We start from the raw sequence: 25403 nt of genomic DNA on the forward strand, positions 1-25403 counted from the left end.
GGCTCTTCTCTCTGCACAGGCCTGCTTATTCCCACACATTTGGCAAAAGTACCTGGTTGACAGCACTGAAATCACATGAAATAAGGCCAGTGCCTGATTTCAGAGCATTTTACATGCTAGTGATTCACAAAGAAGCACCTTTCTGTTATATATGGGCATACACACAAGAGGCCTTCCTCACGTGGTCCTTACTGTGGTGTAGGGTATAGAGGTCCATATGTGAGTCACTGCACAGCAGACTGAGGCTGTCATCTCTGGGTGAATTATTAAAGTCAGTGAAATATTAAAGGCAGCTTTCATCTTCAAACACAGGGTTTCTCTGCCTGCATGCACCACAGATTTCACTGCAGCCACCATTCAGCCATAAGCAAGGCTTACCTCCCTTTAAAGATGGAAGCAGGGCTCAAACAAAGGATACGCTAAAGGAAGAAAGATGTACTTGTGCCAGACATCCCACTGGAACATAATGAAGATTCAGAGCACAGATCCACAGCCTTTTATGTGCCATACCAAACCAGACTGAGCCACATGTTAGGATTTCAGCTCAACTGTGTGTCACAATCCCTCCAACTGACTCAAGTCCTAGAGCTACATCCCAGCAGCACAGAATCTATGCATTCCCAGGGGCAAACCCACTTCAAAATGGAAGCCTCATTATGAAAAGCACTGTAACCCTAGATGTCTGCAAAAGCATACAAGTCAAGAGTATAAGGGTTCCAGTCTTGCTTGCAACTACTGCGGTTGACCTCCAGGTACAACTTTGGAAGTAAACAAAAAAACAAACATGCTATAGTCTATATTATTACTCCTCTCTAAGAGGTTTTCATATTTGCTGAGGAAATATCCCAAGAACCTCACATTGCTCTGGCTGGGCAGCTGAGCTGCTAGATTTCTCATGTGAGAGAAAAGAGAAAGGTATCTTGGCCTGCAGTTCCTCCTCTGGTAATCCAGCATAGGAGAAAACCTGTCAGCTGCCAGGGGAATTACAATTTCTATATGAACCATGAAACAGTTTTTCTATCAGACCACTAAAAGCTGAATGGAGAACTACAAATAACTCTAGTAGTCTAGAAACTCTAGTACTACTGCTTCATTTTTTTTTCTTTTTTCTTTTTTTCTTTTTTTTAAGGAATGTGAGCATTTTCCCTCTCTTCTCAAAGAAAATACTCAAGCTCATATTTAGGGCTAAGAAGCAGCACAGGGAACTGAATTCCTTGCACTGCTTTAGTTATTACTGAATTCAGAGAAATCAGAAACAAATCCCAAAGATTGTGTGGTGTTATAACTGAAATAGTTTTTTTCATTGCAGTAACTACCTGTTAAGGTAACTAGTTGCTTCCAGTTCATGTGGTTACAGACTTGCTATTCCCATCCTTCCAGTTAATCATCTTCCTCCTCCCCTACTACCAATTACATGAGGTTGGCAGATGGAAGATCTTCAGCTGTGCCTTTAGTACCTCTCCCCCTTGCTGCTATACTCAGTTCCTTTGGCTGCAGAGCTAGCTGGCATAGAGGATGCACCACATGTGAATAAAATATCTTAATTACTGCTGCCACACAAGTTTTTCCTGGACCAAGAGTATCTGAGCTGACTAGGTGTGTACATAAGTGCTCAGTTGAGAGCCCCCAAGTGAATCTCAGATTCTGGCTTAAGCATCTAGCTTGCCTGGATTGCTTTCACATTGCATTATATGCACAAACATATGTAGAAATTCACACCCTGACCTCTGCATTCAAACAAGTATCATTCTAGTCTACTATTGGGACTGGAACTACATTTTCTTGTACTTCTGGAATAAGCAGAAATGTTTAGAACATGGGAAAAAATCATGGGAAAAGCAAAAACTGGATAATATACAAATCAGCTCTAATACTTTATGGGTTACATCACTAGTGGAGACGATGGATATTCGGAGTATTAGACAACGAGGAAATACCACATTACTGTATTTGTTCAATTCTTATGTACTAGTAGGTGGTAAGTCTTCCAGAGCTACACTTTCAGAAAAATACTTACATACTTATCTCTTATTATAATAGTGAATTTATGCACATACACGTAAGTGTAAAATGCACAGTTTATCTTAGTATTCTCATAATGTTAATCTCCCCATGTGCTGGATCTGCAGCTATTTGCGATGGCTCAATAGATACCTAAGGGCTTCCCCTCCCTGTTTTCTTTATTTTTTGTTTGTTTTAAGAAAAGAAAAAGACCTCAAGCTCATGTATTGACACAGCTGGAATGAAGGAATCTGCCAAACACGTTCTCAAAAATTGGCACGAACATCCACGAGGCCATTGTATAATCCAGTACAAATTACACCACTCGTATCGTTAAAGCAAGGAAACAAATACACTATTACATTAACAACTATGCAAAAGTCTTGGAAATTGTCTACAAATCGCAGGCAAAGTCCCACCAAGCTCTATGTGACCAGCTTTCCCCAAATTATCAGGTACCCTGGGCTCCCAAGAGAGAAGCTGAAGAAAGCACCACTGGCTTTGCCCAAACATTGGCCAGCATCACAGGCTACTGAGGCTGAAGGAGAATGGAGCAATGAAAAAGGCAGGAGGTTGCAAGTTGCAAAAAGAAAAAGCTATTTCGAGTTTCAAGTATACTAATGCCTTCTGAAAATAAATTTCTCTCTCAACCTTTCTCTTCTTGCTTTTCTTAGTTTCACAAACACATCATGGTGAAACTGTCTACAGCGTATTCCACATAAGCCAAGCAGTTTGTGGTTCACAGCCTTGGTTCAATACAGAAACAAAAGGAGCTAAGAGAGGAGCGCTTTATGCAGTGGAACTATCTATCACAACAAGGAACAAAGCTATCTTTTGGTGGGCATACTGTACTGCATAGGCAGCCTGGCTGCAGCTGTCAGCCAGTGAATGCCAAGCATTGCTAAGTAACTGAGCAAAACAAGATCCACCATTGCCAAACAGCTTTCAGAAGGCTACTGACTTGCACTGGTATGTTGGCCATCCTGATCTTGTTAAGTGACCTGCAGAATCAATGTACGTATTCCAGAAAATACTTCAGATTTTCCTTTTTTCATCTAATTGTCTTGGAAACAGGATTTCCTGCCTGGCACTCAAGTCTGATTGCAATACAGATCAGTTTTTTTCTTTCTTTCCCTCGGTCTTCTTTCCCTTGTAAAGTGAGAGATCTACATGTTCTCCTCAGCAAAGAAATCTTTGATTGTAGTAACCATAAGGTAAGATTGCTGGAGAGCACACTGACTTTATAGTCAGTACAAAAAGCTGTGTGTGGGGCCTGTACAGGCATCATGTGGTACCTGTACAGTGCCTTCCTCTCTTGTTACATAAGCTCTCAGAAGTTGACCAGTGAGGATGCCAACTGCAGCCCATCTCTTCCAGTACAGTTTCTCTGATCATTCAGGTCATTCATGGGCCACTTTCCTTGATTACAGCCCACAGACTTTCATCTCTACTTCCAACAGGGCTTCTGTTCTTTATCTATTTAGTGCTTTTACTGTTAGGAAGATCCAGACCAAGTAGGGAAACCAAGCAATAAGTCTTCCCTTTCCCTACTCAAGGCCTGTTCAGCCATCTCCTCTCCAGCAGCAAATCATTTCAACATTTACATCTACTTTATAGATCTGAGCAAGGGTTCAGTGAACCTGCCAAACTGATCATGGACTCCATGTCTGTAGCCATCAGCAACTTAAAGAATTTCCAGCTCCAAGTGGGTTTGTTGAGGTGTGGATAGAGAAAGATTGAGGCAAACAATGCAGAACATGCAGATCCAGGTTGTCTCTCCATGGCAGCAAAAGAGCAGCCCACTGCCTTCAGAAAAGTTATGCCTGCAGCAAATTTCCCAGAGCTAAGGGTTACAGTGAAAGCACGCAAACAGATGACTTTCCACCCCATAGGAGCATCTCAGCCCCAGGAACCAATGGAAACTCTCTCATTACCAGTTGTGGGGTTGTGTTTTCCGTGGTCAGCCAACAGGGTGCAATAGTCAAACTCACATGTAATTTCCTTTACCTTCACAGGACTTAATCTTAAAGCAAACATATTTTGTGTCCAAGCTTTCTCTAGGAAAACATGAATAAGCTTTCAAATGGGCCTCACAGTAATCCTGTCCAAAGATTACAAATTACTTCCTAGTGGTTTAAAAAGTTACAGACCCCCAGACCCAGCAGATAGGCGACAGCCTTAACAGGCAGCAGAAAATAGCCAGTATTCACATCCCACACAGACTGACAAGCTGTTTTCCTTTTAATTTCTTTCTCTGAAGTCTTCAGAGAATGCGATGTCATTTGGTTACTGGGAAATCCTCAAAGCCACACCGATTCAGGAAAAAGAGGCTCCGTGGACAAGGAGTGCTCCTAGCAGAGTACAAAACAGCACTCCAGGTGCTAGGGTCACATAGCAATCCCATATTTCAGTCTAAAACACAACAGCCACCTTGAGACAGACTTCAGTAACCTCAAGGCAGAATCCAGCAGCACTGGACAAGAGCTTGAAGCAAGGAACAAAGACCATACTATATCCAGCAGAAGTCAGGAGATAAAGCAGGCAGTGATATTGGCTCAGTCCGAAGCACAGCTGAGCTACCTAGCTAAAGACACTGCCTTTTTCAAACAGCTCTATGGAATCCTTCTGAGCCATAAAGCTCCTCCTGCTAAAGAAAGGCAGACACTCGGGTCTCCTGGTGCCCAGCTGAGTGTGCAGAGCAGCACTGCACAGCACTCAGCCACCTCAGAAATGGCCATTTCCATATCCCAGTTGTTCCTTGAAGCTCTGCTTTCCAAATACTGCTTGTGTCCAGCTCTGTTTATTAGATCTGGCAAGACCGTAGCCCAGATGGTACATTATCACAAATACTGATGTAAGAAGCTGAATGCTCCGCTCGGACACCATTTCATCGCTTTTCTCCTGAGCTCCATTCAAAGCCATGTTACTGCAGTGAACCTGGGAGCTGAGCCTCAAATAGCTGCCTGCACAGGGCAGCAGGAAATGACAGCCTTGGAAATGAGCACCAGAGTGATGAACAACAGGCTACAGAGCTCTCTGAGCTAGCGGGCTGCCAATTAATGAGCTGCATTGCATTGGACAAGGACATACACGGCAAGTAGTATCACCCACACTCCTCAGAAGAGATTACAAACCCACTGCAGTATTTTCAGAAGTTTTTTTCCAAACTTCTCGGAACTTTAGAGACGTATAGGCACGTTACTATGTTTTGCTCAGCTGGACTGACCCATTTTGAGCTACTAAAGGAAAACCGAAAGGAAAAAAAAAATAGAGGTGGGGGTGTGGGGGGTGGAGGAAACAAGGAAAGATTCACCTTTTACCTTCAACTGTGATATGAAGATCCATGCTATGGGAACAGACTATGCAGGTGGAAACAGAAGAGGACATTCACCTTTAGGAAGGGGAAACCTGAGCTTACCCATGCAGAATTGAAAACCAAACAGGAGTTAGTGGGGTTTCTGGTTCCATTAGCTCAAACAAAAAGGTGCATCAGCAGTGTAAGAAGAGAAGGTGAATACACAGAAGCTGCTGAGACAAACTTCTGATAAGATGCTCATCTTCTGTCTCTACAGAAAAGAATTCCTATGCCACAGAAAATATTTCCAATAAAATATTCCAATATTTAAATATTCTCATACTCTGACCCTCCTACCTGTCTCTTCAAGCTTAATCAAACAAAACACATTTGCTGGCAGTAATAACTGAAGGGATCTGATACTAAGTAAGGGTCAGCTAGGCAAACTAATGGAGCGAGATACAGAAAAACTGTCAATCTCCATGCATTTCACAGAGCTGAAACAAGACAAATAAAACACTGTGAGGCTTATTCCTTTCCATTAAGAACAGATCAGCCGTGAAATAAGGGTAGGAGTAATGCTGTCCCTGGGTGAAAAGCAGAGATTTGCAGACCCTCTACTAGGAATACACATGCATTACACAATACCGAACCACTTAAAATAAATAAGCAGCACAGTAAGGCATTACCTAAACCTGTTAGCTGGATGACAGAGGCACAGAGTTTATCTTTTCAACAGGCAGCCACTTAAGCTTACCCTGTGAGTGCCTGCAACATGAAGTCTTTCCCTCTCCTCAGACCAATGCTACCAAAAGAGGACACGCTAGACTGCCTGGACACCCTGCTGCCAGTGCATCACACTTTCTTTGCTTAGGCAACTACTTCTCTGGAATCACTCCAATGCCAACATCATAGAAAACTGAAATTCTGGCATGCTGCAGATCTCTGCTTTTCAGGATCTCACTTTCTGCAGATCTTGAGGTGTTTTTAACTCCGACTAACAGCTGCCTAGAAGGCAGGGGCACCATGGACACATCCAAATACTGATGGAGTACACCAAGCCCAAGTTTAGTTGGTTTGGGCTTAAATCTGAGTGGCATCTGATGTATTTTGGGAAGCCTTTGAGAAGCAGTATCCCATTAGGACAAAGAAGACTGCCTTGCTACTGGAAGCCGGACTACTTCTGGGGAGCTCTCTGCACAAGAATTGAGAACCAAACCAATTCTTTTGAAGGGGGAAGATTTTCCCTCCCCAAAGTCTCACTTACTTCCCTTCCCCTCCCCCACCATCCAAATTTGAACAGTGTTCCCTTTGTCTAACACTTCTGTAGACAACCATTCTCTGGAGACAAGGCCTAAATGTCTAGCACAACAGGACCCTGATCTCAGCTGGGCCTTAGGCACTGCCATAAAAAACACAGATCACAGAGGCATGGCTCTGGCAATGTAAACCAGTCTGGATAGTAAATAAGTCTTTGGGTAGGTCTGTTAGTTGCCATACTAATTATGATGCTGGAATGCCACAGTTTAACAAAAACTTACATACCCTAAAAATTTATGTCAAAACATCCCATTTAGTAACGATGTGAGCATTTGGAGGGGTAAACTAAAGTTCACTGCAATAAAATTGAAGTTAAGCAACAGGGCACCTCCAGCAAGAGCAACTGAGCTGTTTGTACCCTTTAGGTTGACTAGCAAATTGATTTGCTTCTATTTGGATGCAACAAATGATATGTGACAGAAGGAAGGGATCTCAAGAGAACCTTGTCACCTTACTGCTCCAAGAAGCATTTAGTCAACTCTGCTCACATTTGTTTCTTTAAGTCCTGCTCTCTATGGAGAAGATCATTCTTATTAAAATTCAGAGCTCTGTATGACATTTGCTGATGTGACTTAAAGATGTCACCATGGCTATGGCTTATTTCCAGGTGCTGTCTTTCCCTGTCTTTTCCACCAGGAGATGCAGATATCCTCCTCTTTCTTCCTTGCTCTCCATAGAAAACACAATAAACAACACCATTAACTAATCACATTCACACTTTCTTACTAGTTTTGACTTTTTCCTGGGCAGCCTGTTACACGCAAGTCAGTGAGCTGACTATCTTTAAGCAGAAGCAATCTCTCTGCTCCTGGCCTGTTTTCTCTACTGCTTGCCAGCAGTTACTGCCCATCACCACAAAGGAATGGAGCTACACATTTCATGCCATTTTCACCTCTATTTTTAGAGCTCTAACAAGGTTCACACTGTAGTTTATTTATGAAAGTAGGATGTGTTTGATTTTGACCTGAATTATCCAAGCAGCTCTGCTATCCTGTTCAGTAAAGGTATATAGCAAGAAAGTAAAATGTCCCCAGACCACATGTCCTAATTAGATGCACAACTCAGGCCCTTTGGATGATCTATGCTTATTTATTCACAGCTCAGTTTTCCAATTCCACAACAAAGCCATGGAAGCAAAACAGCTTCTCCAGATGAGGTCCTGGAAATTAGCTACAAAGATCTCAGTCCTACAGAGGAAGAGTCCTGCACATGCTTGCTCTCCAAACTCAACCAGGATTTGCAACAGACACAGGTATTGTTAAGCTGGCAATAGAAAAAGCCAGGTAAAGATTTGCAACTGGGGAAAAAGAGGAGAAGCTAAAAAAAAACAAAGCAAACCAAAAACACAACAACACAAATAAAAACAAGCCATGCACCAATATTGCTAGTCTAAAGATTTATTGTTAAAGAAACCCAAAACATGACTTTCCTGCCTATAAAACACCTTAGGATAAGATCAGGTTTCAGGTTGGAGCTCAGGGGCTCTCTCATTTGCTGCTTAAAACCACTACTGCAACTAGATATGATAACCAACATTTCATCTAAGCAAAGGTAGCAAGGAGCAACGGAAGTGAGAGAAGGCAGGGCACCCAAAAGCCCTGCCTTCTGTCACTGCTGTCAAACCTCAGCATATGTGTCTCACAGCTACACAAGCTGCATCTGAGTCTTCAGACTATTCTTGCTTTTTAGCTTTCAGGAAGCATTGCTACTTTATTACCTGAATGATTTTTAATTTATTCTTTAAAAGCAGTTCTCTCTGTTATGTACATGTCTAAGTGTGATCCAACACTATTATTTTTATGCCTATAGCTACACCATTTTAAATTGTATTGACACAGAGACTTATTTTGCAAGCAAGACACCTATCTCTAACCAGGATCAAGTCACCGGAGCACAAGGTTTAATTCACATATAGCAAAAGACTTACTATAGAGAGGAGTTATTAATTAAAAATAAAACAAAGAAAGAAAAGCAGCTAAAGCACCCTCTGCCCACTTGAGCCTGCTGTAAGTTTGAAGAGAGAACAAAATGAACTTTAGCTTGACTCCTCTGTGCTCAGAATTACTCTGTGACAACGATTCCCTGCTGCCAACACACACTCCAGCTCCAAGCATGGGATGACAGTGTCCAAGCCAAACACAAGCGTGGCTAGAGAGCCTTGCAGCAGATTCAACAGCTCTTTTCTATACCGATACAACAAGTACATCTGGGGCACCCTGGCTATGTTAAGGGCACATTCCTTTGCTGAGCCAAAAGCTGTTGAGCACCTCTGCAGACACCACTGATGATTATCTCTGTAGAACTGATACAGAACTTCCAGCAACTCCCCAAGCTGGCAGATGGGGATTCTTGGGAATGAGTGTTGTGAAAAGCCCCAAAAGAGTTTATATTCTCTCTCAGCATCTGAAGTCCAACAAGGAAAACTTGCCAAAAACATCCGTACTTTGAATCATAACGAAGTGCTCAGTAAGAGGCTGGGCTTCCTGAAAGCCAGCTGCAAGCAAAGGCAGCTCTTGGTCATCAGTGTCACCTTTGTGTCCTGAGGCCAACTCACAACATGACTGTATATGGGACTTTTACTTGTAAAGTCCAGCTTCATTCATGCACCTCTAAAAATCAAGCCATTGCCCCTTCAAGCTCTTCCTCTGGAGATTCTGGATCACATAGAAACACAGGGCTGCACACAGCCATGTTTCTCAGGTTGTTTTTAATATTAGAAAAAAATATATTAGATACTGCCCTTACAGTGATGCTACCACCTCACGAAAGAAATAAATCAGGAAAGTGAAACACAAAGCTCTTCATTAGCCATTTCTTTAAACATCAGCACTTCTGCAGCTACTTTATAACCTGGACATCAAGAAAGTTAAAAAAATAAATAGCATAAAAAACAACAACAACAACAAAAAACCCATGCTGAACTGGAGTTTAGGTGCATCAAACCCAAACCAACTGTACCAGGCTTTCTTTTGGGTTTATACACAGTGTTATTTTCTTGTTACCCCAGCCGCCACCCCCCGTAGATTTAGCAGTACACAAATTCAACAGTACATCAGCAAGTACCAGTAAAATGACTGCTCATCTAAATCAGAGATACTTTGGTGGGGCACCAGAAGACTTAGAAAGACAGCAGACATGTCCATCCGCAGTGAGCTCTTGCCCATGCAGCACAGCCTGGCCAACAAGGACTCCAACACTTTCAAGCCCCCCCCCCGCCCGACCCCCAGTAGTCTCACCCCAGCATTCACATTTTGCAAAGATTTAGAGTTCCCAAATCAGAAGCATTGCTGGATTTCCAATTTCTAGATATCCCTATGCCAGCAAGGAAAAAAAACCTGAAGATTTTAATTATTTTCCAGATTGCATACCAGGCTTAATTCTTTATTCTCTGTTACTATTGTCTATGAGTTCACTTGACAATTTTCAGCCCTTCAGATTTACAACCATTCCTAGCAAAGTATTTCATCCACAAATAAACGTAACCAGCCTTTTTTTTTCCTGAAGGCAAGGGGAAAAATATATAGAAAGCACACAGATGTTTGGCAAGCACATCAAAGCAAAAATAGTCAGTACAAAAACCCTCACCATGAAGACGTTCTCATTGCTTTAACAATACAATCAAGTTTTAAATATGAACAGAAGAGGATTCCAAATGGGTGCATAGCATTTACAATAACAAACTGGAACTGCACAGAAACCTGGGCTACAGAGAGGTAAATGCTGAATCAAACAGAACCTTATCACATCTTCATGTGTCACTTCAGTATGTGAGGCCAGTAGCACAGGGTCTGTGAAAATCTTTGTTTTTCACATTAATGTGAAATTAGATGAAGTTGGGCAGAGATATCAACTCCTGGCCAGTAGGTATCAACTTAACTGTCTTTGGCACGGTCACACTTCTGTTCTCTGCGTAAATGGAGAGTACAGTTTTTGGCTCTCCAAGCCTTCAATTCACTGCTGAACCATGTACATTCACTTAGATGCTCTTGGATCTTTGGAGAGCAGAGAGCTCTTTCCTCTCCTATAATATTTCATAACTTCAACACATAATACCTTTTCCAAAGGAGGACAGATGTGCAGGAGCAGCTTAAGTCTTCCAAGAAGTTTTCCATTAGGATCTTGGTTTTCCCTGGCTATGTAGCCCAACAGCATAACTATGGCCCCTCAAGGCTGGAGATGGGAAACGGTTACTTGAGCTTTCCTTGCCGAGAGTGGACTGAAGCTCTGCAGCTGAACCTCTGCTCAATCACTGCAGCAAAGAGGTCTGCCTACCTGCCTGCAGCTACTCACTCTCTTCAGGGAAGCTTTGAAAAGTGATTATACACTTGTCTTATAAGGGACATTTCAGCAGCCAGAATCCTTCATGTCAAACATTCAGGCTTTCGAGGCATAGAGAGGTATCACATGGACACAAGGAGAAACAGCTCTATTTTGTTTTCAGAATGCTGGACATCTGAACTACAGGAAACTCCCATCTCAGATCAGGGTGTTTTGTTACTGTTGTGCTTTTTTTGTTTTGTTTTGTTGGATTTTTTTGCTCCTGAAGAGTTCTGAACTCCAAGAATTTCATTCTCTCATGCCAAAGCCATCAGTAAAAGTGCCCAAGTCTTCCACAATGGCTTGGATATGTGCCACAGTAAGTGAAACCACTTAATATTAAGCTCCCATCCATGAGGAAAATCACACTTCAGGTCACAGCTACTTCCCTTTGCAACAGTGGGACCACATCTGCAAGTCAGCTCGTCCTGCACAAACAGCATCAGGCTGTTCAATCAACCTGCAGGACAAAGTGCACAGGGAAGGGAGTTTGCCATGCTCCACAAGCAGGCAGTGAATCCACGATGGTATGTTCACAATAGACAACCATGGGCTAAAGTAGCATAAACCTTTCAAAATCAAAGAAAGACAGATGCAGTGGGAAAGAACATTGATGTATGCCTTGAATTTCAAGGGAAAGTCAAGCTTTTGGTAGGAATTCAGGGAGAAGCAGAAAGGCAGTCACAAGTCAGCTTCCTGACATTTGTGTACATTCCTACTAAAACTTGCTAGTTTTTGCTTACTCTTTTTTGTTGTTTGTTTTTTAGCAGGAAAGCCTGATGCTGTTGTCATATGATTAAGAAGCCACTCACTAATCTCAACAAAAACCCAACACTTGACTGTCTTTGGCTGTAGCCAGTATACAAAGAGCATTTGGGATTCTGGAGCGTTTGACAGCTTTCCCCTCCTCCAGGACTGACATTAACCAAAAGCCTCCTATCCAAAATAAAAATGCTAGACAGAACACAACTCGCATTCCTCCTATTTTGGGAAAGTCTGGATTGGAAACCTATTCCCTCATCTTGAACCCATGTGTATCTGCTGAAGCGCAGTTCAGGAGCCGCGTGACATTAACAACTTATTCCTGTGAACACTAGAGAAAGCTAATAAAAGAGTGAGAATCTTCAGCAAGATGTACTACAAAATGCAACGCAAATCAAAGCGAACACTGATTGTACTGCTGCCCACCAAGTACCTTCCACTGCAGAGAAGAGAACTGTTGGGAAAAAAATGGCAGTGACAAGCCTGCAAAACTCCATGTGTATAAGGGGAGGCTGAGTACTGGCCTCATATTCCACCCCAAGCCAACTTCTGATTTCCATAAGAAACTCCACTTGGATTTTCCAGAGTGTCTGCCACCTATTCAGAAACCAGTTTCAAGCAGAAATGGCAAGTTCTCACTGCTGCCTGTTCTTCAGCCCATATTCGATCACACCCTGAAGTCCTCTGCCCCAACAGCCTTGCACTATCTTTCAGATGGTGATTTCTAAATGTTTCTGGGCAAAATTCCACCAACAAGATACCAGCGAAGCAGAAGAGGACAGACAAACATCCAAATACAAATTGAAAGCACTTGCTCAAAAGCTCCACCAGTGTCTCAACATTTCTTGACTAGTCAACACCTTGCAATTTTATTTTTAAAAAAGCACTTTTGGCACCATTCTGAGGCCTCTTAAATCAACACCAACAAATTCCACTACAGATTTAGACTTCACAACGTGACTTCAGTTCTCCAAGTAAGAGTCTTGTGAAAAAGCTCTGTTTCTGCCAGTATCCACTTCCAAGTCCTCCAGCCCCAGATAGCAGAGAAACAAAACAGGAGAGCTGCGTAACGGCAGTCAACCTCCTACACACTCAGAAGCTTCCAGGCTACTGCTGCATTATGAATTTCATGAGCTGTCACTGAACAAAGCCAGTCCTATGCCCACTGGTTTTGAATCACGCAGCTTGTGGTCCCATGTGCCATTCCAATGCAATAGCCTGTCACAAGTTGGTGACAGGAGGCACAGCTCTCTCACTTCAGGGAAGATTATGATGCTGTACACATCCAGCAAAGGAACAGAAGCTTGTCACATACCTAGAAGTGTTCAGGGCTAAGTAGATGGAGTTTGGGAAAACCTGGTCTAGTGGAAACAAGCACACAAATACCAACCTTAGTTGGGTACCCAGTGATGAGAACTGGGATGATCAGAAACTACTTGTTGACTTGCGCAATGCTGTTATTCACACCATATGACCATTTTGCAAATCTTGATCAACCTCAACGTTGACTTCTCAGAATGTAAAGCAGCAACAAAGGCAGAGAAAGTTGGGTGAAAAAACGAGTTAAAAGACTCCACTGTGATCCCCACAGGAAAAGTCAGCATAGTTACTGTAGAGCAGGGGTGGCAAAAACTAACTAGAAAAGGGTACATAAGAAATACATCTGAGCAATTTTAAAGGTCTTCCACCTTCCATAAGGTTACCTTCCATAAGGTAAAGAATGCACATTTCCAGAGACAGTGGCCACACACTGCTCATCAACCTTGTTGAATTTACAGTATAGTTTATGGAATGAATCACTCCTTTCTATCCCACTTTAAAAACCTCAGAAGAAAGTCAAAGCAGAAAGTTGTTCCCAAAGATATGCTAGTCCCCAAAGACAAGTGATCCTGTTACAAGACTGGACATTGCTGAGGCTACAGATACGTTGTAGAGTACGCACCACAGAAATAAAAGCAGCTGTATTTATTAAGATGATTACCCGCTTTTACAGAACTTTTACAGAAATTTGCTGTTTCCAGCCTTTACAAGTCATCTTTCTCCCTGTAAGAGTTACTGTTCTGCTTCAGAAATCAAAGATAAACAGTTCCAAACTCCATCATGGTTCCAGTTGAATAACTATAGTTGTGAAATCTGCTTTCTTAAGAGATGGCATTTACCAGTCTAGCTTAGTGCTCAGCTACAGCTTTCTAAGCTCTTCCCTTCCAGCTTGCTTGCAAGAAAAATGTTAAGTACCAACGGATAGTCTGACTTTAGAGCTCTACCTTATAAGTGCAATTTTGGTCCATCCACAAAAACCTGATGAAGGCACAGCTTGGAGTGCCACAGAAAAAGGCCTCAGCATCATCATACTGTAAGGTTGACTAAGGTAAAACATCAGTCTTGCTGAAACATGGGATTTCTGTTTTCCTAAATGAGGAATGCACTGCATTACATTTTCCTCAGATCAAAACATCTTGACAGGAGAAAATTAACAGAGGCTTTTTGCTGTTCAAAAAGGATCAAAAAGCATTAACCATAAAGTTTTTCCTGCAAAAGATGAAGAAGAAAAGGAACAAGAAGTCACTAATCCCCATCCACACTCAGCTATACTTGCTTCAGGCCTTCCCTCCTGTGCTCACTAAATTACTACCAAATTTTCTACCAAATTCGCTTGGGGCCAGTCTGGCTACTCATGAGTCTGGTTAAACAAGAGGCAAAGAAGAAATAAATAAAAAAGGAAGATTGATATGATCTGGGGATACAGCAAAAGAATTACTAGTTAGACAGCTGAAGCAGCCAGCATTACAGATTCAAAGACCTGATGTACATTTACAGAAGCAAGAGCAGCTCACCTGGAAGCCCATAGCCTTCACTTAGAGATGTGGATAGGTCTGGTCCAGTGACTATTTCTATTTCTGATGTTGCACTGCCCTTAAAACACACATATGCATGACCAGGCACTTTGTCTCCAAGCGTAATAACAGGAAAAAAGGCCCTTGTGCCACTCAAGTGCAAGACGCAAGGAGGCCTCAATGACGGCCTCTATTACAGCACTACAAAGGGTACACATCTCATCTGTGATGGAAATTTCCCTGAAACCAGTATCACCTTCTTTCAAATACCACCAAAGTTCCTATTAACATGAACCAAATTTAAACCAGTGACAGTAAGCAACTCACCAACCATCCCCAGGACTGTCCTGTCTCCAAATTCCCACATGCACATTCTGAAGACCACCACCTCGTTACTGGGTGGTGGTTTCTACTTACGATTGTTTGCAAGGGAGAATCTTTGGAACACGATGGAAAAACCCACACCCTTTCATGTGGCTAATTCTCAAACCTTGATACTTTTCAGAAAGACGGGCTTAACTTCCCAGTTCTCAGCTCAGTGTAAGGGCTCACATACCAACATCCAGACGCTCATTTCTTATTTTAAAATTAATAGGCTAAAAGCCAAGGAAATGCATAGTCTGCTCCTAAAATACACCAAAGATGTCTGGAATGACTAAGTTTATAATTTAATTTGTAGCTGGTTCAGGAACCAGCTCTACTTGCTGTGCTCAGGAAGAGCAAATAGCATCTTCTGTAAAGCTCAGTTATCCCAATTTCCCAGTGACAGAAGTGACCATTTCTGGTCATTCTACTTTTGTTCAAAGAGGTTTTGGTTAAGAAAGGTCTATACGAAAGAAGAATCATTTGCAATAACATCTTGAACGTGCAGCCATCCTGTAATTTTGGTTCTTCTGCATAGTTTCCTTCTTGGTAAGGGCAAAAATTTTAGACAAAAAAAAAAAGATCAATCAAACTGCCTCTCAAGTTTCTGATTCTGTTTTCAGACAGATAATTTCTGCCTCTAAAAGAAAGAACTTCACCTTCACTCTTTCAAGTCAGTTCATGCAGTCTTCACCCTGCATATACTCAAACACAGACTTCAAAGTGACTTATAGGGCACTGAAGAAGATGGCCATGAGTTTGAACCTAGGGTTTCAAGTGGTCAATGACAGTTCATTTTCATCCATCCTGAATCTGCAGGTATGCTCAGCTAAGACAAAAGCTTCCCAGAACATACAGATGATGCAAAAGGCCACATAGAAGATTAAAATGCTACATAGGAACTAACCAAAGTTAAGGCACATGATTCAGATTTGATATTAAATGCTGTTCCAGACCCAGTCTCACTTCTGCATGGAGACTCACCCTGCTGCCACCATCACTCTGTCGACACAGTGTTTCAGTACACCGGTACTTGCTATTCCAACTTTGTATTTTGTTCTGTATTCCGCTAGAATTCTTAAGATGCACTGTCCTTTAAGGAGGACAGATTTCATCTGCACTTATGTTCATCATTCCAGAGCCAGCACAATGCCTCAAGACCCAAGCATCAATTCATGAAGGTGTTTGCTTACACTCGTCAGACAGTGCACGTGCCTGCCAGTGTTAGGCCAGCTAGTCAAGTTTCTGCTAATCAAGAAAACACAGCAGCTTATTTTCTCTTTGATCCATGCACCAAACCAGCCCAGGATTCTTAAGCAAACACGTGGCAGCTGTGTCATACAGGAGCAAGGTTAGGTCTGTAGCATGAGTGCATCCAGCACTGCCTTGCCCCACCAGCTGCTGCAAAATATGCTTTCATTAAAGCCCATCCCATGTGCTGCTTACCAGAAAGGGTGTGTGCACACACAACACAAGAGGAAAAGAGCAGCAGGAGGTGATTCTGCAAACAGAATTGAAACAACTTTCAAGAGCAAGAGACTGGGTCTCTCCAGCACACGTTTGCATTGTGGGGAGAAACAGAAGTGGATTCAAGTACAGTCTGGAAAATACTTGGCATTATTACCAAGTTGAAGTTCAACTATGTTGCCAATATAACTGCAGTTCAGTTTCATTTGAAATAATAAAGTGATGTCCCATTGCATGTGAAACTTTCAGATGAAGTCACACAGTATCAAGATACAAAAAAACAAACCTGCCAATAAAAATAGTAAAGAGAAGCCAGCCAGTAAAACAGAGATCCCAGAGAGCCCCTCTCATCCCCTGCGTCTTCCAGAACTACTTCAGTTAATCCAGCCATGAGCCAACATCTTTCTACCAAAAAAATAATTAGTCTCCATCAAGAATGCTGGAAAGTCTGATGTCCTTGCCTGAGGGGCAGAAGGGAAGACATATGCCCCTCTTTCAAGCCACCCCCCTAAATCTGATTGCATTACGAAACTCCAAAGCAAGGCAATTACTTTTATAGATTTTGCTTAATCTGAAGATGGACAAAAAATTGGTCTGCGGGGAAGCTGAACTCTTTTTAACATGAAAACCAAAAGTAAGGAGTTATGTTACTGGTTGTAACCGAAACGGGTCTGCTAATGATTACAGCTTCCATTTTACTGCCAAAGTATTATTAGAACTGCTTATTTGCTGTGCAGCTTGGGGGAAAAAAAAAATCTACTCCATCCTCTATTAATCTCGTCCTCATCTGACACAATAAAAATGCACTATCAGTCTTTTGCTTACTTTGGAAAAAAAAACAGGCTTGAAAGTCACCACAAGAGCCAAAGCCTTTGTGTATAATTGCTCTCTTGATTAACTAGAGCAAAGGGCAGAAGACGTCAGTCACTATGCATTAAGTTAAGTGTTCTGGGGACTTATTTAAAGCTATCTCCCTGTGACTTGCATTCTTAAGAAACTCTGATGTTACAGAGACCTGAAACATAAATATATATACGTTGTTTTCTTAACATATACATACACATGCATATTTTTAAGACCACAAGGCAACTATGGGACTTATGAGACTATCTCCATAGCAGCCCTGCATCTTCTTGGCCCCAGGTAATTCCTTGCAGCAACGCTGTGCCTGTGACCTATTTGGCTGATATAGGAAACCCAATCATTAGAAAGTGTATGTATCCTAATACGAAAAGCAGATTTTCCTTGGAAACGTTTTCCTGGGGCAGGTTTCAGGGTCCCAAAACTGGCAGCGACTGCACAAACAGAGGAGGTAATGAATAAAGGCTCCAACGAGGGATGATGTGTAAAATTTTTTCCTTCTCAGCCTGCCATCCTGGGCTCCAAACAGGGTATGCAGTGGAAACAGAACAGCTTTAACTATTCTGCCTGAGTATAAAGGCTCAGTGCAGCAGGATTAGACGAGAAGGGAAAAAGGAGTGAATCTGTAAGCAGCTGGAAATTTCAGAATTGAAGTTTTCAGAGCTCTGTGAGAGAGTCTGCTGCTCAGCAGTTCCTGGCTGTGTTCTACAGCAGACTGAAAGGTAGTTTTGCTTTTGGTATTGGCTTCTCCACACTTAGAGACAACGCTCAGTTCCTCCAAAGCTAAATTGCCTTTGTAAAGAAATAAAATATCAAGTCTACGGTTTCAGTAATCATTTCCCATCTTCTCCCAGAACAACTAGATCAACAGGGCAGCTTTAGAAGTGCTGACATATATTTCACACACACACCTACCAAATGTGAAGTCCAGACATACATGTTCCCTCTTTGCTCCTAGATAGTGTCTTAAAGAACTCATCCCCTGGAATACAGGGAAGTCAGAGCAGCTGCAGACAAGAACAGTCTTTGTAAGGGCTGACGCTGACTTCCCCCTTCCCTTCAAACTACCCTCAAAATTGCATGGGAACAAGAAGAGCGTTCACTGACCTGGCAACCTTGCGGGATCGCTTTTAAGCCTGGCTGCATGAAGGCTATACCCCTGCAAGTGGGGCTGCACTGCTGGTTTTTCAAATAGGGGAAATCCACTCTCTGGAGAAATGAGATAAATACGGAACTCAAAACCAGTAGTATTTTGTTCTCCATCTAGTTAAATGGATGGAAGTTTAAAAGGGAACCCACTTACTTCAACAGGATGCTTAGAAGACAGCAGAGGGGAAAACCCCAAATCAGTAGATGCATATTTAATAAATCTGAAGACTTCCTATTTGCAGCAATAACCCTTCCTTTAACTGAAAGAAATTTGGGGGTGGTGTGGGATCAGAAGAGAACTGTCCCACAGAGACATGACATCAGCTAAAGAAAAGGCAAATGAACACAGAAGTTGAAGTGGTTGGACTTAAGATGACTATGTAAAGAAGAAAAAAAATGCATAACTAAGTCAGCCCTGCCAGAATGCCTGTTGCCCAGGGTTAAGAGAAGCAATGGGAACTGGACAAAAACATGAAAATAAAGCCCAAGGCATTTCAGGAAAACAAATGCCACAAGGCTGATTTCAGATTGAAAGTTCATTTTTTTGGTGTGTCTCCATCAGGAGAGAAGTACCAGAAAAGACAGTTTGAAAGCAAAATTCTACACAGATGGGATGTGAAGCTCAATTCAAGAGGAGATGCTTTATAGTAGTACAACCTCATGACACCTCATGTTGATCATAACTGTTTCTCTCTACAGGAAAAATGAAATAGGGTAGCAGTGCCTGGAAAACAGTCATTAACCCCTCACAACATCAGAAGTTTCTATGACAGACCTGAGGAAGCAGTACTACTAGTTAACATTGATTAGTTTGATTAATTTGAGCAGAAAAGCAGAAGCCCACTCAATTCCTTTGCAGAGCCACAGAGACACAGGCACTTCAGAGGCAGCAATGGAGGAAAATCTCATTTTCCACAGTGAGGGAAGATACCTATGAAACCAGAGCTTTAACAGCCCTGCTTTGGTTCCAGCTTGGTGAATTCCCTTCCAAGTCCTGAACACAGAAACACACAATGCTTGCCATGTAAGTTACTAAGTAGAGCAGAAGAAAAGTTTTTAGACACCGCAAGATAGCAGCATGAATATTACAACACATTCATAATTTAAGAATTTTATACAGCAACCTCAGCTGAGATGTTGGTACTGTTTTGCTCAAGCAATAGGCCGGTTTAGATACATTAGCCTCAAATAACTTATCAAAGCACATGTACAGGGCAGCCTCAAACCACAGCTCTGCAGCAACTGCATCACAAACACTGCTGCATGCTTTCTTGGTGAATACAGAATCCAAGCTAAACTCTCAAAGCCTGAATAAGGGCTTCAGCCACATCAGGATCCTCTGACTAGCAGTTTAACAGTCAGAAAAGGAAAGCAGACACCACTTACTTACCCTTGCAGAGACAAATTTAAAAATCCAACTAGCTTAGGCAATACAAATAAATAAAATAAAATGAAGGCAACAAAATGTAGATTAGAATATGCTTACAAAACAGAATCACCAGATGTCAGGGTAGGCTGTCAAGGGCTGCTTCCAGCTTAGTACAGCTGCTAAAGTCATTAGACAGTGTCACCCCACCCTTGGGGTCCCAGGGGCAAGAGCAAAGAAAGAAGGGCTCCTCCTCATCTCCTGCTGACCTGGCTGTTTCTGGTGTGAGTGTTGAGTTCTCTCCATCCATTCAATATTTTGCAAACAGGCCACTGGAATAGAGAGGTGCCTGTTTCGCAGGGTTGGTCAGTCACTCTGTTCCCAAAAAGGACTGATATCCAGTGATGACTTGGCTACAGTAAATCATCCCATCCACTTCTATCTCTGCTCTAGGCTTGTCTCGGGCTTCATCTGGAGTCAGCACAGAGCCTGGATTAGTTTAAATGTCCCAGTTCATCCTACCAATACTCCGTTGACCCCAGTGACCCCTTTTCCATTGACTAGTTTAAAACAAGGCATCCCAGCTCCCTCCACAGACGCCAGCTTCCAGACAGCTAAAGCTTAAAATAAATCCCACCAGACACACCAGCAGAATTTGCTTTGCTTATACTGCTGCAAAACAAAACATGAGAACAACCAGCCTTGATCACCAACTCCAAAAAGCCTGAAGACACAGTCAAAGACACAGCTGCAATCGAGACAGGCATGTGCTCACCATCGAGCATCGCTACCCTTAACACAGAGGGCTCTGAAACTCTGCCAACATGGAGAAGCCTTTCTCCAGCCATGGAACTGCAAGTATCTGAAGGAGAAAAGCATCTATGCTTTGCCAGTATTGTCCTTGTTTGGAGGAAAAACTTCTACAAAGACTGTTTCTTAGGATATTAAACAACTTTCCAGTAACTTCTAGCCAAACATTCCTCATCACCCACCCTGCCTCCTTAAACGGCCTGTGTTTGTCTGTCTTAGTACATACACTGCCTTAGTACATTTGCTGGGCAGAAAACCACTGCAAGACAGGAACTGATTCATATGTAGATCAAGTATCCTTCACTGCAGGGCTCCCTGCAGAAAGGCAGGGAACACAGTAAGGCAGCAGTGAGCTCAGAATAGGATGCTGGGTGTCACTGTTGCAGCCTGAGGACAGCTCTTACTTTTCAAAAAAAAAAAAAAAAAAAGAAAGAATTTGGGATGATCATTCCTTAAATTCTTAAATTCAGCTCCATTCATTAGAAAATGACGAACACTGCTGCACACAAGAGCAGTCACACAGGCTGCTCTAAGTATTTAGCATTGGCTGCTTACCTAAACCTGTCTTCTTGGATGAAGTCACCAGCGTTAGAGGAGAAGTATTTGACCTAAGTGTTTGTTTCTTCTCCTAAAATTCCAGGCACAGCTCAAGGATGGCCTGCTATACGAGGCAGTATTTACTGTTTGAATCACAACCATGGTTTCTTTCAAGGTTTGCAATTCAAATACACAGCCACACTGGGAAGAAATGGAAATGCAAAGAGATAGTTTTCTCAGAGCAAAGAGCAGGTCAGGGCTAGACGTACAAATAGGAATTAAGATATGAGTCACGTCTGCTGGACGATGCTCCCTTGAAATGCTTTGTAAGAAAAACTCACATTTCCAGGGAAAGCCAGAATGCACAACTGCACCTGAAATAAAGCACGATGCTGGCAATTAAGTATGCAGCATCTGGCAACACTTCCAACTGGGAGATGTTCAACTATTGACGCTTCATAAGTAAATACAGTAATTGTGTTTATGATTTGGTGTAGAGCTCCATCAACATTAGGAGCCTAGGAAATGGCCGAAGTATCCCTTACCTGTTAGAATAAATTGAACTCCACTGGACTTTGGCCAACTTCTGCAAAAAAAATCTAATGCTCGGAAACATTTGCTACCATTGCACACAGTGCCATGCTCCTATCACGTACAAAGGAGAAAGCATGAAGAGAGATCTGACACTGCGGACCCCAAAGCCAGGGCACCCTAACAAGCAGAGGCCTTCTAATTCCTGAGGAAGCTATACTAGCTGCAATAGCTTTGTTTGACGTGTAGTAACATCATATTGGAAATCCATCTGCAGTTATGTAATTGCAAAGGAAACAGCTACATTCCGCTCAACCCCACTGAAGAGCCATCCCTCTATTCTCCTATCACAGAAGCAGCTCACAGGGGCCGTGAGGGAAAAGCCCCATCCCACCACACAGCCAAGCAGCAGAGGTGCTCGGAATGTGCTTATGCTTCCCTGTCTGTCAGGTTTTCCATTGCAAACACTGCTGCTACAGTTTATAATTTGACCGTTTCAAGCCACATCCACACAGAACTTGGCAAGGAGGGAGCTGCTCGAGCCGAGTCCCTCCCCCTTCTACCTCAAAGAAATCTGCATCAGATTCCTGCTTTAAAGTCACATTTCACTGCTGCAGCAAAAATACATATCTTCAGATCATCCCTCAAGGCTTTTCTAGTTAAGGTGTAAGAGAAGCAAATGCACTTGACAGACAACACTCGAGTCAGTTATTTACATTGCTATCCTGAAGCTGCACAGAGATGTTTAGATAGAGCTGGCCGGTGCAGGTTGGCTACACAGCACATTTAAACAAACCCGTCAGACACAGCCCTGCATCTGCAGCCTGCTCCCAGACACCAGCTGGAGAGAATGTAAACCTTCGCTTCAGTCTTGATGCATTTGAGACCATTGCTACATACAGTTTTTGCCTCCCCAGTTGAGTTTAAGGAAATGATAGTATCAGCACACCATCCACTCATGCAATTAGAATTCAGAGGAAGGTCTGAGTGACAACTTTCATTAAGCCAAGATTTTTCTTTTCTTTTTCTTTTTTTCCCCCCAGAAAATACATTTCAGAGATGGAGAGTTGGTACATGACTGAGTAATTTGTTCTGAAGCACTGAAATCCTACAGACTTCTTCCAGTCCAGCAAGATTTGCTTCCATGGCAATCACAGCAACAGTCAGGTTACAGTGACCCATGGGCTTCAGAACAGAGATGAAAGGTTTCAGGATTTATTCACCACACATGCTACACTGACCTTGCTTTTAAAGTCCTAATATCAAACAGAAGTTTCTACTTGAAATGATGTCCAAGTCATAGCTTCCATTGGCTCAGTAATGAAGACAACTTCATACAACTCTATCAAATAGGTCTTACTGCAAGATGCCTCAAATCCCATTGCTTATGTGGCACCGAATAACTCTGCATGGTAAACTCAACACTTAATGTTAAGTCAACCTAATTGATAATAATCAGGTAAGAATTCAATATATGATACACTGGAAGGTTTTTATTTCTTCCCTGCTTCTACCTTATACATCAACCTTGGAAAGAATGGTGTAATTCCTTCTAGGGGGATGCACAGTTTGGAGGCAAACAGGGAGATGATAATTAGCTCAGGCCCTAGAAGCATTCAGAAGAAAACCTTCAGTAGGACATGGAACGGGCATCGTCATTTGGAAACTGCTTCTGAATATCACTGTGTAAGGGCCATCTGGCCAGTAAAACCACAGTGTTTCTTCCCAAACAAAACTGTGCAATAGAACCAACCTAAGGTTTCTCCAACTCTGGAAAACAAAACTGAGGAGTTACGCATGGCAGAAGTTCATTGCTGACACTGTCCCTGTCACAGTGCCATATTCAACACCTTACTTCATCGCTGCTTTCTGGGTACAGGAGAAGAACAGGCTTAACTTGTACAACCACAGCTCTAGTTTCACAACACTTTTGAAGACAGTACAACCGTACAGTAAGGTGAATTGCCACCCACATACATAACCCAAATGATCTTATGTTCTTTAAAAAGTGTATCCCCATGTTCTTAGAAGTTATAACCACACATTCTAGACATGCTTGCCCACACTAAACAGATTCCTCATTGAAACCAGGTTGCAAGCTTAAAAAGCTTAGGCTTCAGAAAACTTCAGCTTGTTCCATTACATGCCATTTCCAGTTTCAGTTGAAGGGACAAGAATTCAAAGTATTGAAGTCATTCCTGTGGTATCCCTAACCCAGGGGAGAGTTAGAGTGCATGTTTGGAGTCCTGTTCATGGAGAAACTAAAATATTATTTCCTTGCCAGAACAGTTCAGAGAAGCATCCAAAGCAAGCGATGCTTTGTACCTCATTGACTGGTGCCATGTTTTCTTGTACGGGCATGATCACTGATCCCAGTGCCTCATATACCTTCCTATTTATACGAGCATCATGAGGCCTAGGTGCTAAGCATCATAATACAGTCTCAAGGACTGTAACCCAAGTTCAAGGATGTTTTCTTAGAGTCATATTTCTGGACTCACTACTTAAAACTGAATCCTCTTGCATCTCCACATACCATGTGGCTCAGTACAATACACTGTGAACTATGCAAGGCAGAGAGGCCATATTAAAACAAAACACAAGGGGACTGTAATTTGAAATTCAGAGACACTTCTTGCATTATTTAACATCCCAATTCCCCTGGGACCATAAGCCATTATCCAAACCAGGGATATCATGGATATGAACACAAGCTGCCACAATAACCCAGCTTGTTCTGACAGCAGTAACACCCACTACTGACAATGAGGAGCCCTCAGACTCAGAAGGGAATAGGCTTGTCCATTAGTCCTGAGAGCTGAAGCAATTGACTTCTTTTTCCCTTACAATCACAGCAAGAGCTTTGAAGTGGGGCAAATTAGCATTTTGGGCTTTACTACCTTTGCAAGTGATACAGTCAGTATCCAGAGGACAGACATTTCTGTTCACCCGAGTGCATTCCCACACACTATCCCTTTGGACACCACAATAAGTCACTGGCCAGCAACTGCTTCACACAGCCAAGCCAACATCAGGCTTTCACACAGCAGAGAAATTACCACTCCATTAAAGAAATACATAAATACAATACGTGATCATCATTATGGACAAACTGACTCAGAGCTCTGAGAAGCAGACTTAAGCCCTTGACCAGGGTGTCCCGGTTCCCCTGCCAGCGCACTCTGGAGCCAGCCGGCTGGGAAAGCCTGCGTGCAGAGCTCCCACAGCACGAGCCTCGCAAGCATTGCTCCAAATGCCAGCAGCTCCTCTGGATGAGGACACACAAGTCACGAGTGGGCTGGAGAATAGCCCTGGACAACTGCTCTGGATTAATGCACAAGGAGTGCTGGAGGGAGGAGGGGAGCTGCTGAAGACAGGCAGTTATTTAAACCAGCTGCTAACCTGCTCCACCATGTACACAGCCTCATACATTTGTTTAGGCTGACTTGAAGCTAGCAGGCATTCAAGAGTTAAAGCACAAAAAAGACATCTATACAAACACTTGCCAGGAATCTCATTTTCCAAGTACAAGCTGGTTACTGCACAGATGCAGAAGAAGGGATTTCATCTTGCTTTTGCATTACAGGCTCTGCCTCCTTGCCTCTAAATTTCCCGATTAACACTTCTGCAAGAAGTTTCAAAGCTGTGCATGGCCATGTATTTATCTACGCACATTCCCTTCCCTCCCTACTGAGCTCTGGGCCACAGGCTAAGCTGTCAAGCCAAGTTTCATCCCAAGCAATTTTTAAACACTCATCCTATAAATCCTCCAAAAAGGGGAGTTCGTAAT

The 25403-nt window shown here is 42.6% G+C and overlaps 1 protein-coding gene across 12 annotated transcripts in view; it reads right to left on the reverse strand.

Annotated features, from left to right (window-relative positions):
• Nucleotides 1–25403, reverse strand: part of SH3PXD2A (SH3 and PX domains 2A) — a 214801-nt gene that overhangs the window by 29605 nt on the left and 159793 nt on the right. The gene's annotated exons all lie outside the window — the stretch shown is intronic.

Source organism: Coturnix japonica, chromosome 8 (genome assembly GCF_054131305.1).
Source record: "Coturnix japonica strain WE chromosome 8, WE-NBRP24, whole genome shotgun sequence".
Lineage (NCBI taxonomy): Eukaryota > Metazoa > Chordata > Aves > Galliformes > Phasianidae > Coturnix > Coturnix japonica.